This window comes from Alexandromys fortis, unplaced genomic scaffold, assembly GCF_014885135.2.
Source record: "Alexandromys fortis isolate MF-2015 unplaced genomic scaffold, M_Fortis_MF-2015_v1.1 scaffold_8_9099976_23576923, whole genome shotgun sequence".
Lineage (NCBI taxonomy): Eukaryota > Metazoa > Chordata > Mammalia > Rodentia > Cricetidae > Alexandromys > Alexandromys fortis.
The window spans coordinates 13,596,293-13,613,344 of record NW_026067899.1 but is presented as its reverse complement, the minus strand read 5'-3'; the positions used below and the strand labels follow the sequence as shown (position 1 = coordinate 13,613,344).

General features: G+C 42.5%; 1 long non-coding RNA gene and 2 other non-coding genes across 4 annotated transcripts in view; 1 reads left to right on the top strand and 2 right to left on the bottom strand.

Annotated features, from left to right (window-relative positions):
* LOC126489163 (uncharacterized) overlaps nucleotides 1-10,746 on the bottom strand; it is a 32,724-nt gene extending 21,978 nt beyond the window's left edge. For both annotated transcript variants that reach the window (XR_007588873.1, XR_007588877.1), the window contains exons 1-3: nucleotides 10,435-10,746; nucleotides 9,715-9,787; nucleotides 5,876-6,015 (exon numbers count right to left, since the gene is read on the bottom strand). This is a non-coding gene — a long non-coding RNA (uncharacterized lncRNA). The remainder of the gene's footprint in view (nucleotides 1-5,875; nucleotides 6,016-9,714; nucleotides 9,788-10,434) is intronic.
* A 110-nt stretch (nucleotides 10,747-10,856) lies between these two features.
* Nucleotides 10,857-10,928, top strand: Trnaa-cgc (transfer RNA alanine (anticodon CGC)). Its single transcript has one exon. It is a non-coding gene; the product is annotated as a tRNA-Ala (tRNA).
* Nucleotides 10,929-11,186: 258 nt separating this feature from the next.
* On the bottom strand, nucleotides 11,187-11,257 carry Trnag-gcc (transfer RNA glycine (anticodon GCC)). Its single transcript has one exon. It is a non-coding gene; the product is annotated as a tRNA-Gly (tRNA).
* Nucleotides 11,258-17,052: the final 5,795 nt, after the last annotated feature.

Sequence of the window (17,052 nt, the reverse complement as noted above, 5' to 3'; positions counted from 1 at the left end):
TTTGCCCAGCACCTATCCTCCTCTTTTCTTATAAGGTATCTACTACATCTTTCTTCTCTGTGAGGAACATTTAGCACAGTCTGAGTTCCTCTCTTTGATACCTTTTACTTCCATTAAATATACCGACTCTTCTCTCATCTTACAAGCAGAACAAAGCTTTTCTTACCCCCAAGGTTTCTGTAGTGTTCTTTACATTCATTGAGACGCTCAAGTGAGAACTGAGAAAGTCTTTTTGTTCCTTCTTCTTGCTTCTCCCCATGGACCCAGCTGGTATGTGTGATAGTTTGAATGTAACTGGCCCCCATAATCTCATAGGGAGTGGCACTCTTAGGAGTGTGGCTTTGTTGGAGTGGGTATGGCCTGGTTGAAGGAAGTGTATCACTGTGGGTGTGGGCTCTGAGGTTTCCTATGCTCAGGATACTGCTCAGTGTCTAAGTCAACTTCCTGTTGCCTGCAAGATGCAGAACCCTTAGCTACTTCTCCAGCACCACATCAGCCTGCACACTGCTATGCTCTGTGCCACAATGACAATAGACTGAACCTCTGAAGCTGTAAGCTACCCAACCTAATTAAATGTTTTCTTTACAAGAGTTGCTGTGGTCATGGTGTCTCTTCACAGCAATAGAAACCCTCAGTAAAACATATATGAGATCTAGAAGCCCACCTTTTGTCTCAGTATTCCTCGGCTTTTCTCCATTTCCACTGTGAAGTTTAGAACCTGTGCATCCAGCAGAAATACAATGCAAACCACACATGCAGATTTATTTTAATTTTCTGAAAGCCACAATAGATATATTTAATAGCAGTACTATATTGTGCCACAAATATAGCAGTCCTGTACCTGGAGGTTTCTCTCGCACCCATCAGTTCCCCAATAATCACTCTGAGGCTTAAAATTAATTACAAATATTAATTACAAACTGTTAGACCTACTACTACAGGCTGGTTATTAACTAGCTCTTACAACTTAAATTAACCCATTTCTATTATTCTACATTTTACCATGAGGCTTGTGGCTTGTTATCTCACATCTTGCTTCTCCAGCAGCTGCTGGCATCTTCTCCCTGGCTCTGACTTCTTTCTCCCTCTATCTCTGCTTGGATTTACCACCTAGCTACATTCTGCCATGCAAAAGGCTAAAGTAGTTTCTTTATTAAACAATGGTAATAAAACACATTCACAGCATGCAGAGGGGCATCCCACATCACAGACCTATTATTAGATAATAAATTTAATAAAATATTCCATTTAATGCAAATATTAACACATTGTCTTTTCCATAAATATTCACTATGAAGTTTTATGCATATCCTTGCTAGCTGTCACCATAATGGACTGTGTAAGCTCTCTAGATTAATATTTTTCTGAAAATGGACTCTTTACTGGGCACTGAGAAGCTTCCAGTTGGGACTGGAGAAATGCCTCGGTAGTTTCGTAGCACTGAGAACACAGAAGCTCACCATCAGCTGTAACTCTGACTCCAGGGGATCTAAAGCCCTCTTCTGACCTCCATTGGCACACATGTGCTGAACTTACATACATGTAGGAAAAAAAACTCATATACATAAATTTTAAAAGCAAATCCCTTTTTTATAAGCCTCCAGTAGTTTCCTTTCTATATTGTCAACACATTACCGCAGGAGTCAGTTCTCTTCTCTGTCATGTGGGCTCCAGGAATCAACGCAGGTCATCAGGCTTGGCAGCAGGCACGTAATGATGTTACCAGCCCCCATTTTTGTAAAATAAAACTTTAGGTTGTTGCCTCTACAGAACTGTACATAGGGCTCTCTGGGTCCTGGGATATTTCCCTGGCCTTGCATGACCTGGAACTTGCCTGTTTCTCAGTTCCAGCACTTGCTTTTCATAGCCCACACTACAGTGCACACTTGTTTTCTCTCTCTCTCTCTCTCTCTCTCTCTCTCTCTCTCTCTCTCTCTCTCTCCTTCCTTAAACCCATCTTCATGGTTTTGCCTTCTTAGTCATTGTCTATTCTGATCCTTCTGTTTAGAATGCTCTTTTGTTCCCCCTGTGCGTCTTCTGCTCACATTTTGTCTCATCAGACTGTTCCAGGCGCCTTAAATATGGACCAAGTTTCCCATCCCATGTGCTCATGTACAACCCTCAGCAATTCCAACCATATCCTTTTGCACTGTTGATGATTTCTTTGTTATTTATATTTATTTTGGAGACAGGTCTCTCTATGTAGATCCAGATGGTCTCAAACTCACGGCCAACCTCCTGTTTCAGCCTTCTAAGTGCTTGGATTATATGTACGTACGGGCGAAGACTACCTGCATTTGTCTCGCAAATAATTCTTTTGTATTTGGATGTTAATTCTTTGGCCTTAACTGAGGTCAGGATAGGAATGGCACTAGCTGTGTGGCTGTGAGGTGTCCCACTCTACAATGGGGCTTAGCATGTGGTAGGGTGCTCAAGAGAGATCTGTTTACTGAGCAATGAATAAATTTGGGGGTAGGAACAAAAATAAAATAGAAAGAAACTTTTACTATTTGTGAAGGTCCTGGTGACTTAAAGATATCTGTGCCTCTTGCTCTTTCTTATATCCAGATGCACTTGCTTCGAAGGAAATTTCTTGGAGGTAGGTACTAAAAGGTCAAGTACATGAAACATCTGCTTTAGCAAAAGAAAGGCAGGGACTTGTTCCAGAAAATAAAAACCACTGTAAATTGCAGAGCACTTCTTAGAAGAATTAGCACTCAGTCTTTTGGTGAAATAGCTGTCACTGGAGATAACCAGATGTTGCTCATGTTACTCACTCTCATGGAAACATTAAGTCTGGAGTTTTCTGCCTGACTCCTCAGGCCTTTTAAAGCTTATCCTTTCTTCCCTTTCTAGTTCAGGAGTTTAAATTCAGGGCCTCTCACATGGTAGACCAACACTCTATCACTGATACCAATTTCCAGACCTTAACCACCCTTTCAAAGCCTTCTCTTCCTACAGGGATCTCTGAAATGATCCAGATTTCCTGTCTTTGAAGCCCCTCTTTTTCATTTTTTCTTGGTCTCTAGGTTCCCTATTCCTTCCTGTTCATTCTTGATGTTCTTCAATGCTCTCTTTCATTTCTACAACCCTATTTTCTCAATAGCAGAGCCTCTCGGCTACTCTGTCCCTCCCTGCCTTGTCTGTCCCTGGAATTCAGCATCCTCTTGTTTTAGCCTCTTGAGTGCTGGACTTTTAGGCATTTATTACCCAGCCTGACAGATTCAAATACATACACATATTTCAAAATCTCTTTTATTATGACGATGATGTTTTATTTTTGTTTTTCAAGACAGGGTTTCTCTTTGGAACAGCTCTAGATGTCCTGAAACTCTCTTTGTAGATCAAGCTGGCCCCATACTCAGAGATCTGTGTGCGTTTGCCTCCTGAGTGCTGGGATGAAAGGCATGTGCCACCACGCCCAGCTCAAATGTTACTTCTTGTCTCTAAAGACATGTCAGTATCTACCTAAGCTCTCCTAAGGGAGAGATGGATGAATTCCAAGCTGTACAGAGGAGAAATGGAGTTAATGACTACCACTACCACTCACTCACCTGGATACAGCAGCACACAACTGTACCTAAGCACTTGGCAACTGAGGCAGGGGGATCACCAGTTCTAGACCAGCCTGAACTACACAGTCAGGTCCTGCTTCAAAAATAAAACATATATTTCTTTGAATGCTTTCTTTTTAATGGGCACTTTGTATATAATTGCTCAAGCCAGAAATGTAGATACCACTTCCTTCTTTCACAATTCCCATCCATTATATAGTCTTAATCAATTAATATTTAGTGGCTGGTATTAGAAATGTCTTACATCAGCAAATTTGTATAGTCGTCTTAAAGCATATATATAGCTATGTAATCGTTGCATAATTATATTTAGTTATGTGGTTTAATTATACATGTATTGGGCTTATTTGCTATGGAACTTTTTCCTCGGGATTCTATACGACATTTGCAGTTTTATTTTTTGTTTTTGAGACGGAGTCTCATCTTTTAGTCCAGGCTGGCTTGGAATTCACAATGTAGATTAGGCTGGCCTCTCAACCTCAAACTTATGTTGTTCCTCCTCTTGCCTCAACTTCCCAAGCACTGTATTTACAGAGTTAAACCAATGTACTCACTACAACATTCATTTTTCTTTAGAGATCTTATTTCTATTTTGTTTATGTTGGTCTATATGCAGGTTGCCACAGAGGCCAAAGGCCTTGGAGCTCAGTTTCACAGTATAAGTAAATAAATAAATGTTTTTAAAAAATTCAAGAACTTAGTGTCTGGGAATATAGCACGTTGGTAGAGTGCTTACCATTCTAATGCTCAAAGTCCCAAGTTCAATCTCCACCACGGAATAAAAAGAGAAGGGGAGGGAACTATACTACGGGGGCAAGGATGATGTATTTGATCCCAGCACCCATATGTGGGATAGCTCACAACTACCTTAACTCCAGCTTCAGTGGATACACTTACACACACACACACACACACACACACACACACACACACACACACATATATATATATAAAACAAGAGGAAGAGAATTGGGACATGGTGGCACATGCCTTTAATCCAAACACTCAAAAGACAGAGACAAGCAGATCTTTGTGAGTTTGAGGCCAGCGTATTCCACATAGTAAGTTTCAGGACATCCAGGGCTACATAGAATGACCCTGTCTCCAAAAACCAAAAGAAGAAAAAATAGAAAGAGAGAAAGAAAGAAAGAAAGAAAGAAAGAAAGAAAGAAAGAAAGAAAGAAAGAAAAAAGAAAAGAAGTAGAAGAAAGCAACTGGAAGCCTGTCTTTGGGAAGTTAAACTTCTGAACTCAGAGGACAGGCTGTGGTAACTTTCCCCTCTTGATTTGGCTATGACCAGTGACAAATAAGTAGAAAGCAAGAGGAAGTGCTAAGGAAGATTATTTCTTTCCTGTGCACATTGCCTTTGCTTCCTTTCCTTGGGAGGTTAAGCAAGCAAAAAAGTAGTATAGATGCTCTTTACCTAGAGTTAACAGAAGAAAGGGGTAGGGGAGAGAGAGATAGAAGAGGAGAGGAGAGGAGAGGAGAGGAGAGGAATAAATAAATTGCTGGCTGCTGGTAGGCTTCTCTGCACCAGCCTTGTTCGTAGTGACAAGAATCACACCTCCCCCTTTGACCTATAAAGTTTGACTAACACTGCTTCAAGCACATATATCTGATGTCTGCCAGGTCACATGGGCCACATTTTTCTGTGTGTTTACTTTGGCCCAGAGAGAATCATGACAAGCTTCCTTTTTATGAATTAAAATTTAGGGGAGAGAGGGAAAAAATGGGGGAGAGTGGGGGGGGGGAAAGAGAGAAGGAATGAGGGAGGTAGGACGAGAAGGAAGGGAGGGAGGGAAGAACGGAGAGAGTTGCTTAACCTTCAGTGAGTATTTATTAGCCACTGAAGTCCCAAAGCAGCCAGCTCAGGGCTAGTGTGTTGAGCCCTCCTCTCCTTCCTCTTTCTCTTTCTGCACTCGTGTGAAGCTTGAATTAGATCAGGGTCTGGCTTGTAGAATATGAGGAAAGAGAGGATCACGTTTCTGGGTGTGTCTTTAGGAGAAGATACACCTTGGGATAATAAAGACCTTAACTACTTTCTGTGGCCATGAGGCCAGCTATGGGTAAGAAGATCTCCTGCCATAGAATGAGGAGCAGATATTAAGGGCAAGCAGTATTCTTGGAAGGTACAACTTTGGGGTACAGGAATGAGGTTGAGGTAAGTTGGGTTGATTTTTGTTTTCAGCTGCTCTCCTTCTGTAAACACAGGGGATTTCTAACGCTTGTGAATGTTTTTTTCTGTTGTACTGCAATGTACCCCTGGACTCAGTTCAGTAGCCAACAATGGTATCACTTACTATTTCAGCTCATGGGTAAGATGTCACTGAATGGCAGTTTCCTATCTCTGCCGAAGATGCGTTCCTCTCCTTCTGCATCCATGGGAAATGGTTGCTGTCATCATCCTCTCTCCATCTTCTGTGCTTCAGCGCTTTATTTTCTGTTATCAACATAAAAACACAGTGTGTATGAGGAACCTCCCATAGGATTCCATCCTACTGAAATCATCTGTCCCTTGCATACTCCATCTTCTTACAATTTGCATGTTGCCATCCATCCATTCCTCTTGCAATCATGTGACTTTTAGGATGTCTACTGCATTGTGCAGCCATCCCATAAACCAGTGTCATGACATCGTTATCCTCTGGTAGAATTCCGTGTGCCCATTTACCCCTAGGAGTTCTTTGTACCACTGTCCTCACTGAACTGTAAGGCAACACATGTCACAGACATGCAGATACCCAGTGGTGATAAGTCTCAATCAGAGACAACCATGAGAAACTACCCATTCCATTTCTAATGATAAGAGATGGAGACTACCGAAACTCCTAGGGTTGAACAGATCATTGAAATTCAGAAAAAATATTTCATAGCACACTAAGACAGTTATTATTTTACTCCTTCTAATATTAAAATAAACCTCTGTAAAGCTGTGTCCATTGACACTTTCCTGATGTATGAGACTTTTGTGACCCCCCCTTAAATACATTACTCCTTCTGTTCTAAGTTACTTGTGATTAGAATCTAAATCTACAGCTTTCCTTGTAAGATCTAACTTACTGTTTGATGAACACTTCTGACTCTACATGTAGACCATGATCACTATAATTTTTCACTTTGGGATCCATATTGGAAAGAGTAATGTTTATTAACTTTCTCTGTAATAAATGTAATCAGCAGTTTTCTTGGCCCTCAGATTGGTATTAATGATAATTAACTGTGGTGAGGAAGAATTACCAATGGTTATGGCCCCCAAGGAACAAAAAAAAATGTATTGGAAAAGCTGCTTGAGTAAAGCAATCGGGATTTTAACTCAGGAAGTTACACGCACCAAGCATACCGCGTGCCAAGTGCAAATCGCACCCCTCCCACTCATTGCCCAGCCCCTTCTTGAGCCTCAGAGTTGGCAGCAAATCTGCAGGGTCACCCCCACTTAAGGAATCCATTCATAAGAATGTGGGGTAGAGAACGCAGAACCCGAGGATAAGAAATGCTCATTTTTAGCACTAAAACACCTGCCTCCACCAGTTTGATTTTACATTAAGGAAAATAAGGAAGAGAACTTGGAATGAGTCAGCTCCATCCTCCAGCAGCACTAATTCCTGTGTGTGGGGGAGCTCTGGGCAATGAGCCTTCCACTTGCAGAATTATGGCAGCCTTGGATGTTCACACACAAGTGGAGAACTTGAGAAAGTACGCGCTTGAATGCAATGATACTCTACTTTGGCTCCTAGGAGACTTACCTGGAAGCCTTTCCAACATCCCATGCCCAGGCCACCCTAAACCCGTTAAATTAGAATATTTGGAGATGAGATGCAAGTACCAGTTTAGTTTTACAGCCTTCCTACTGATCCTCATATGTGCTAAAGGTTGAGAACCACGGACTTAGTGTTAGAGTTCTCCTGTTTACACAAAAGGCGTGCAGCTTTAGGTCTTTGTTGCACATTGGAATCATCTGAAGAATTTTCAAAAGATACGGCTGTGAGGAAAATGGAGAAACTTGAACTCTGGGGACAAATTTGCAGTTATAAAATGAACAAGCCCTGGGATCTAAAGCATGATGTAAACTTTGAAGGATATGTTAATTAAAATGCAGTCTTCACATGATGTGCATATATTCCAAATCATCACATTATACATGGACTCTTTATCAAATAGAGGCATGTGTTTATGGACACATTGCTGCTGGACTCATCCTCAGAGACACTAACTCAGTTGGTCCAGGTTTGGGCTCAAATAAACAACTGCATCTTTTTTCAAAAGCTGTGCCAGTAATTCCAAGGCACAGTCAGGAATAAGTCCACTTCCTAGACAGGGAACGGACACCTTAACTTGTGGCTGGCACTAACGGAGGGCTGAGCAATACCTGCCAGATCATGTGTGCTAAGAGCTGAGACAAGATAAGTTAACGCAGTACTAGAGACAAATACCGCTTGCTTTAGAAAGAGGTTTGAGTTGCTTCTAGTGGTGTAGGCTCGAGGTGGAAGGCTGAGGCAGGGGGATTGAAAATGCAAGGTCTGTTTGAGCTACAGTCCATGGCCCATCCTGGGCAAGAGTGAGATTCTGTCCCAGAAGAAGAAAGTGAAAAGGGGACTGGAAATGCATCTCAGCTCAGGAGATGAATAGCTGCCCTATTATCTCTAAGTTCAGTATACATTATTGGGAGTGTGGGGGGGGAGCGCTCAGAGTAGCGTTGCACATGCGTGAACATGTGTACACATGTGCGTATACATCTTGGTATCAGGTTTTTGGTAGGAAAAAAAATCTGGGAATATAAGAAAACATTCTCCAACTGAATGTAATGTAAGGAATGTAAGGAGCATAGGAGGAGGAGACAGACTGGTCTGTTCGAGTGTGGTTGTTTGCATAGCTTGGTTGTTTTTTAAATTCTATAGTTAGGGATACCTGATCAGCCTTTTCAAACCTTGAGCTTGCTGAGGCTCAAGGTTTATCTGCATTCTAAATGGATGTGGTTCAAGGAGTTTTCTGAAACACGCCTCCTTTTTCATCTCTCCATCAACACGGCCGTGAAATTGTGCAGTAAGTTAAAGCTATCTTCCTGGGCTAAGCCAGACCTGTGATACCGCTTCCCAGTCAGTCCCTGTTGGTCTTGGAGCCTAGGCTCATCTGCCTTCTCAGGTGAATCTCCAGGCAGTGGTTCTCAACCTTCTTAACACTGCGACCCTTTAATACAGTTCCTCATGTTGTGGCCCCAACCATAAAATTATTTTTGTTGCTACTTCATAACTGTAATTTTGCTACTGAGTGGTGTCTCATTTCCTAAGACCAAACACGTATTTCGTGATCCATAGGTTGAGAACTGATGTTTTAGGGACTTGGGGATCTGTGGAATTGGAGGAGTAGCATTTAAGATGAGGTTTCCCTATACTTAGATCTGAAATCTTCAGAATTACCGAGAGCCTGGCCTAGCAGCATGTGCCTATTATCCAAACACCTAGGAGGTAGACAGAAGGATTGTCCAAAGTTCAAGACCAACCTGGGCTACATTTAAGATTCTGCCTTAGAAACCACAAAAGCGGAATTACCTGAGAAAGAACTATGAGAAAGGAAAGGTTTCAGGTAGTGGGTAAAACAGACAGAAGACGAGGAAAGGCAACCCAAGGAATTCCAGAGCAAGTAGCCAGCAACAGCAAGCACCCCCAGTTTCCCTGGTGAAAACCTTGGGATAGAGACCTGGATCTTCCTCCGATTTCTCATTCAGGATCAGCTTAAGAAATGTGTGTCTGATGCCTTGGGAAGGAACACCTGGGCATTCTTAGGTATATATTAGACCTCCTTGTTAGCTGTCTAACTTGTTCCCCCGAACTCCGTTTTTTCTACAGCTGAATTAGATCCAAGTGAGACTTGTTCTCATTAAAAAACCCGAATCGGAATTATCATTTGTTTAAATTGTTGTGAGCAAACATGGTCATTTACTTATTCGTAATGCAGGGTGTGATTATGAAGCTTGTGGTTTACCCAGTGACTCTGACATTTCTACTTTTCCCTCTGCCTTTTGCAGAGCTGACCTCTGCACGAGCCAAGGGCGAGGCAACTCCAGGCCCTCGCTCTGCTGCAGCCTTTTGGCCTCAACCTTACAGGTTGGACGGACGCAGCCCCATCTCCACCAGGTACTTACCCTGCCGCCATTAGCAGCAGAAACGGCTACCACAAAGTCTCTCCTCCTGGAGTGGAATCTGTTTTAAATGCACCTGGAAGGAACACACACCTTACTTCACTCAAAGATAGCCGGCCCACCGGATCATCTAGCTTGCTCCCAGCCGACTGAAATTTTAGGGCCGAGGCATGATTAGGTCAGGGAATGTCGAGGGCATTAAAAGAGTTATATGCATATCGACTAGTTATACGTGCATCCGCCAATCCAACTGGTCCAAGGTGTAAATATCAAAGGACTGGAAAGACTATCTAGAGAAGGTTCTCTACCCTACCCCACTTATCCTTTATACACGCCTAAGCCACTTAGAGGGGGACAGCATGGTTTTGTTTCAGCCTGAGCCTCATGCAAAAGAAGAACAAATAACAAAATCATTCTTCAGCTGCAAAAAGTGGCCATAACCTCCATCTAAAGAATCTCTGTGGATCTGGTCCAGCAAAAGGCAGAGCAGGAAGGTTAAAGTCACTGGGTAAAACGGAGTTTTGATGTGGTTTTCCTGAGACGTAGGGGGTTTCCAAAGGTGCAGGATGCCCAGCTAAATCTATAAAAGTCTTAAATGCAGAGACAGGCCTATGCAGCAAGAGGTCTATTGAGTCATTTGAGTGGTGCCCGCAATTCCTCCTCCTCCTCCTCCTCCTCCACCACCACCACCACCACCACCGGCCCTCCCCTAGCGGACTTGACCTCCGGGTAGAAGTCCGGGTCTGTAACCTAGCTCCGAAAAAAAACTCAGCACCACTCAACAGGCCGCAGGGATCTCCGGCGCCTGCGCAGTAGGCTCACGGAGTTGGGTTCGGGAAGGAACCGGGCGGCGGGACGGTCCTGGCCCTCTGATTGTTCAAGGCTCCCGGCTCCGGCGGACCCCGGCGAAGCCGGCTCGCAGCCCTCGCTGCGACTCGCCTGGCGGCTAAATTTCAGCTGCTGGTTCGCTGCAAGGGGCCGGCCCAGGGGCAACAGGAGCGCAGCCTAAATCGATAGCACAAAGAAAGAAATGCACCGTAGAAACTTGTACTAGGATGAAGTCAGACCTAATCCTTGTTCTACGTGGTAGAGCGTCGCTCAGTTGCACGAATGAGTATGCTTGTTAAGAGTGCCCTTACGGGCTGGGGGATGTAGCTCAGTGGTAGAGCGCGCGCTTCGCATGTGTGAGGTCCCGGGTTCAATCCCCGGCATCTCCAAGCAGCCGCAAGGGGTTTAATTTTTTTCTCTATCTTTATCAACGTTTTGCTCACAACTAACACACCGAAAAATAAAAAAAACAAAACAAAAAGACCAAGAAAATTCTACAAAATATGGAAAACAGATACGTGTTTGCTCGAAGAGAAAGTGAAACGAAAGATTCGGAAAGAAAACTCGTATTTCCGTTCCTCATTAATGCTGATAATTTCACAAAAACAAGATTTGTGCGCCAAGAGAACCACAAAAATACCTCACATTGCATTGGCCGGGAATCGAACCCGGGCCTCCCGCGTGGCAGGCGAGAATTCTACCACTGAACCACCAATGCAAGCACGCAAGATTCAGTTCTCTCATACTATACTAGGAACCATTAAATTTGTTAATTGTGTCTTCATTCAAAAATCAGAAAAAAAGAATAGAATTTTCTTCTTACTCTTGTTCAGTTTTTATCTCTTACATGCATTGTATTTAGATTTTTTTTTTTTTTTTTTTTTGCCAACCACAGGATTTTAGAACATGGCACAGAAATTTTAATTCAATAGTCGCTAAATACTGGCAAAACATTAACATTTTAAAATTCTCACTGTTCTAACTTTTGTTAAACTTTGAGTTTTCTTGTTCTTGACAAAGGACACAAGTGAAGAGATTTTGTATTCTGTAAAGGATTACATGATCACCGGCCTGTGTATCCCACCCCTTTTGGTTTTCATCGATTGTTTTAAATACTCAGACAAAATTACACAGTGGAAAATTTTCAGGATTGGGAATAGGAATCACGGATCAGAAACTCGGAGTTTTGAGGAGAACGCCGAACTGTCACGCCGACCCCCACAAAACTGGAAATCATTACTTACTCTAACCAAGTGACCTGGATTCTCTAAATTGTCCCTGTTTCGTTTGTGGAATGACAGTCCCAGGATCCCTTTCAACTCAGAATGAGTCTGAATCTGCGCTTGTTTTCTTGGAAAGGGATATTGCCGAGGAACAACCAGTATAGTTAAGAATCAGGTAACAGGAAAAAAAAATGAGTTCAATGTAAATATGTGTTTGTAATTCATAGAAGACTGTGGATTTGGGCATCCTTGGCTTGTTTGTTTTTTGAATGAAAATTTCAAAAATTGTGATGGGCCTTTGACTAGTTGAGGAAGATTCCAGGAGAAAATAAAATACGAGCTATACTAGCAGTGACTATGTCTGAGGCTTGATGCCTATGTTGCAGGTGGACTTCATCCTAGTGAAGTAAATTGCTGCAACTTAAATGATGAGGCCGGGGCATTTAGGGGCATGATTGGCACCGATCATGTCTGATGTCTGAGGACTTGCCGACTGCCCAATTTGTTCCCCTGAAATATTGCGATGTAACTCGGGTTGCTATACATTCAGAATAGTCGAATGCTGATCACGAACGATCCTAAGCAGCCCCTGAAATAATGTAAGGGCTTATACAATGAGATTGTTCCTAAGGAGCTTTGAGTGTGGGGGTAAACAGCAGAATTTGAAGGCAAATGAATTACAGAATCACAACGAGCGAAAAGTATAAGGTATTAGAGCGCTGGAAAAAAAAAAATCTAAACTCCAATCCCAAGCACCTGTGAGAGAACAAGGTCAAAACCATTTTACTTTGAACACAGTTTGTTCTTTGAAATGAGAGAAATGGGGGCAGAAATGGGGTTTAAAATATCACTGTGGAAAGGACCTGACCTTCCAGTGTTGTTCCAGGCCAGTGAGGAAAGCCATTGCTTCCTCGTCCCGCACCTCAATTTATCAGATCATCTTAAGCCCCTCATTCACTAGTATCTGCTTATTAGTTTGTAAGCCAGAAACTTGAGGAAGAAAGAGAGAGAGGGAGAGAGAACTTTGAGACTACAGCTGAGAATCATAACATTAAGCAAAGTAAGCCAGATGCAGAAAGACAAATATATATTTTTAATATGTATAATCCAGATTTACTGTGTGCGTGAAAAGTGTGTTATTCATATGTGAAAATGTCAAAATTGAACTCCTTTTTTTTTAATGAAAAATGAGAAGCTGGGTGGTGATGCCACACACTTATAATTGGACCGCTGAAGCAGAAGGATTGCCTCAAAGTCAAGGCCAATGTAGTCTCCAGAGCAAAAGGGAAAAAGAAAGGAGTGACAACTGAAAGGGGTTTATGACCGCAGGAGTGGCTGAGGAGGAAAGTGATGATTCCAGAGCCGATGGGTAGAAAATTGAGACCATAACCCTGAGCGTGTGGGCAGTGGGCACCAGAGAAGCAGCAGAAATGTTTCAGTGGGCAGTGACTTTGCCATCTGTGTGATCAAAATGCATGCGAAGTTCACGAGGCCGGCTCACCGCGCCTGAGCATGGGCACACAGTCCCACTGTCTCTAGTCTGGTCTCTCTGATTCACAGAGACGGCCCCCACTGAGAAAGAGAGGACGAGAAAGCACAGGAGTGGCATGGAATTGCAGAATATCACATCATGTCTTTGGGCTTATATTTCAGTAGAAATATCTTTGGGTGATTGCTCAAGGTACCAAATCCAAGGATGGAGTTGGCTTGGCTCTGAAGGGCAGTTAGGATTAGGCCATCTGAAGGAGGTAAGAAGTAGTTGGTATAATACACTCAGCAAAGGAGCGCCCTTTTTTCTTCCTTCCTTCCTTCCTTCCTTTTTTTTTTTTAAGCTGTGAGTGATTGTATTGATTTAATACACGTGGCTTATTTCTGTCCCAGGTTAAAAACTAGCCCTGGGGAAATGGAGGAGCCTGTCATTTGGACTGCCCTTTACTGGTTGGGAATTAAATCATTACTTATTCCATTTTAGAATCACGAGTAGTACCCTAAGGCCCACTTCCCTAAGGATGAAAATCGGGACATGGAAAGGAAGAACCCAGGTATAATTCTCACGTGCAGGCTTTGAGGATGCCCCGCTGTTTCCTGGAAGGCAGTCATTGAGAGTCACCTGCTTGCGGTTCCTAGTTCCCAGGCATGCCCAGTCAGTCAGCAAGTCTGAGGCTTCTGTCCTAAAGGGAACTGAATTCTGCTCCTCCTCCTCCTCACAGCAGTCTCTCCTACTTGGGGGTAGCCAATCACCACCTGACTCCCTAGACTGAGAACACCCGCATCTCTTTTGCCATGGTCCATGCAGCTACTAGTTGCATTGTCTCTCTTCCCTCACCAGTTCCTCTCTCTTCTCCCATTCCTTTCTCCCTTATTCTTTGAGAATTTCATTGTTCCTTTATTATTGATTCTAAAACCGAATTGGTTTCCAAGCCCTACAGAGTGTGGAATGGAGATGCAAGTATAAATTCATCACCCTTCTGATTCCTATTTTTTTTTGGGGGGGCAGCATTTATTCAAAGAGTCTCCGTGCCATGCGACCACCACCATCTTTTGGCAGAAGTCACTATTGCCTTCCTTACCGAGGCTCTCTTCTTCCCAAGTCATGTTGTGTCTAAAGTGTCTACACACACATATCTATGCATTAAGTACCTTATGCTTATGACTCAAAATTCAACTGAAAGCCTAGTCACTGAAAGTGGTCTTTGTCCCACCTCATCTCAGGAGTTACAAATATTTCATTTACTGGAAAGCAGAGAGGGTACATGGTGTATGCACATGACATAATACATATGGTTGTAGCCACAAGCTTTGCTTTTTTTTTTCTCCAGGAAAAAAAAATCATCTTAGAAAAAGGTACCTTAACATAGGCAGCTACATTTTATAGAGGCAGGAAAGGGAGCTCTGTGTACATCTTTTAACTGTATTTATAGGTTAAGAATTACGACATTGGCTTTTCCATTTCTCATTTGTAAGTAGTATCCTCAGGCCAGGTTTCCTAAAGATTAGACTCAAAGCATGGGAGTAAAGACCACGGCTGCAGTCCTACGATGCGTAAGGATGGTAGGATAGTGTATGTCATAGAGGCTGAGTCTTCGGGTGGGTCTTCAGCAGAGGATGCTCACCCTACTCCTGGTGCTGTGTGGTAGGACTAATGCTACAGTCAGTGCTTTGAACTAGTACCATTTTGCATGATTATATCAGCTGCAGAATAAATTCCTGCAAATAAAATTGCTGGGGGAGAGTTGAGTGTTCATTTATTTTAAAGGCAGAGTATCACTGTATAGTTCTTAACTATTTACTGCTTGTATTTTGTTGCTGTTGCCCTAACCTTCCTAACACGTTGTCCTTGTGGTCAAAGGTCCTTTGGTTTATCTTTTAAGACAAGGTCTTCCTATACAGCCACTCCCTGCTGACCTCACAATCAAGATGTTCCTGACTTCACAGCCCCCAGCTACCTGTGCACACAAACAGGCCCAGCCGGAAAGCTAATCTGCATGTCCACTTGCTTGACCCCCTCTTTATAATTAATGCAATATTGATGTGACAGCTATCCGGGCAACAATGGCAACTGAATATATAAAGTCACCTATCGATAATCACTAATATCCAATAGCAATCTATCCTTTGATAGAAAATCACAAAAGAAAAAAAAAAGACAAAACCAGATCCCCCTCAGAGCTTACAGGAGGAAGCACACATTCTGACACCGCATTCTGGAATCTGGCCTCCAGAACTGGGGTAACGGATTCTGCACTTTAAGCGACACAATTACCAAGTATAATGTGCCAGGTTATAAGAAAAAGGAGACCCAACCAAATAGGAGGACACTGTAGGCTTGAACTTTTGACTAGGCAGAGACCATTACATTTTTATTAATAATATTAGCTTTATTCTTATAATTATTGATTTAATCTGTTTCTCAAATTAAGCAGTATTATGAAACCAAAGGTGGCAAAGTATTTAATAGCAAAGCCAAGACATAGGACTGAACTCGTGTGTGTGTGTGTGTGTGTGTATGCGCGTGCGCACGCGTGCTTCTGAATGTGTTTATGTGCCCGATGTGAGTGCAGGAGCCTACAGAGATCTGAAGAGAGCTTCTTTTGATCTCGTGGAAATAGACTTATGCCAGTTCCTAGCTGCCATGTGGGTACTGAGACCTGAACCCTCTACAAGTGCAATAAATACTCTCATCTGCTGTACTGTCTCTCCCAAGACCGAATGACTGGATTTATTTCCAATAATATCCTGGCTACTTCTTGTGCTGGGGAACACAGGCAATCACAGCTCTTGGGAATCTGAGACAGAGGAATTGAGATTTTGAGGCCAAGCTAGGCTGCACGAGACTGCATTAAAATGAAAAAATTAAATACAGAAATTAGAGTATCTTTTATTGGAGAAAAATGATCCAATCTAAACCATTCTAAAACTTTGTGCATTGAGACAGGTGTACAGCTAAGGAACAAAGAGTTCCATTGTTCACGGTAGACTGATGCAGGCTTAGCTCTTGACTTTATTCTACGTTACAATTCCTTCTTTTATAGTTGCTTTCAGAATTTGTCAAAATTATCGACTACTTCAGTTCTTTAAGATGAAAATACAATGACTGAGTGGGAAAAGGAGACCACCATGCCAAACCCCCGGAGAGGCCTGTCCTGGGTGGCGAGGGGGGAGAGGGAGAGAGAGAGAAAGAGATGGGGGGGGCGTCACACTGCAGCTTCCATAATGAGATCTTTCTTTCTTTCTTTCTTTCTTCCTTTCTTTCTTTTCTCTTCATTTTATCTTATTTTGGGAGAGAGGTTGCAAGGGCAGAAGACAGATAAAAAGGGACGGGGAAGTAAATGGGGCCAAAATGCACAATGTCGAAGACACAAAGAATAAATATAAAGTTTTAAAAAGAGAGAATAAGAGAAAAAAGATAAAAATGGAATGGAAAGATAATTGCTTTTCTGTGTAAATGTATAATTTATGAATTATTTTGTTTACTTGAATAAGTGGAAATAAATTTATTTGTCTGACAGATTCGTTTCCAGGCCTCCAAGGCACCTTAATTATAACTGCAATATTGCACTGGTCAGTGTGTGGAAACACTCCCCCCCCCCCGCACACACACACCAGTCACAATTATTTGATAGTGAAAGTAACACGGATGAAGAATTAATGGAAAAGACACTACTGCTTTTGATGTCGTCGACACACACAACAGCAATCTGTAAAAACATGATTATGTCTAACAATAAGGATGAGAATAACATTTTGATTTTGGAGGGAAAAAAAGGAAAAGAAAAAAAGGGGTGGATAA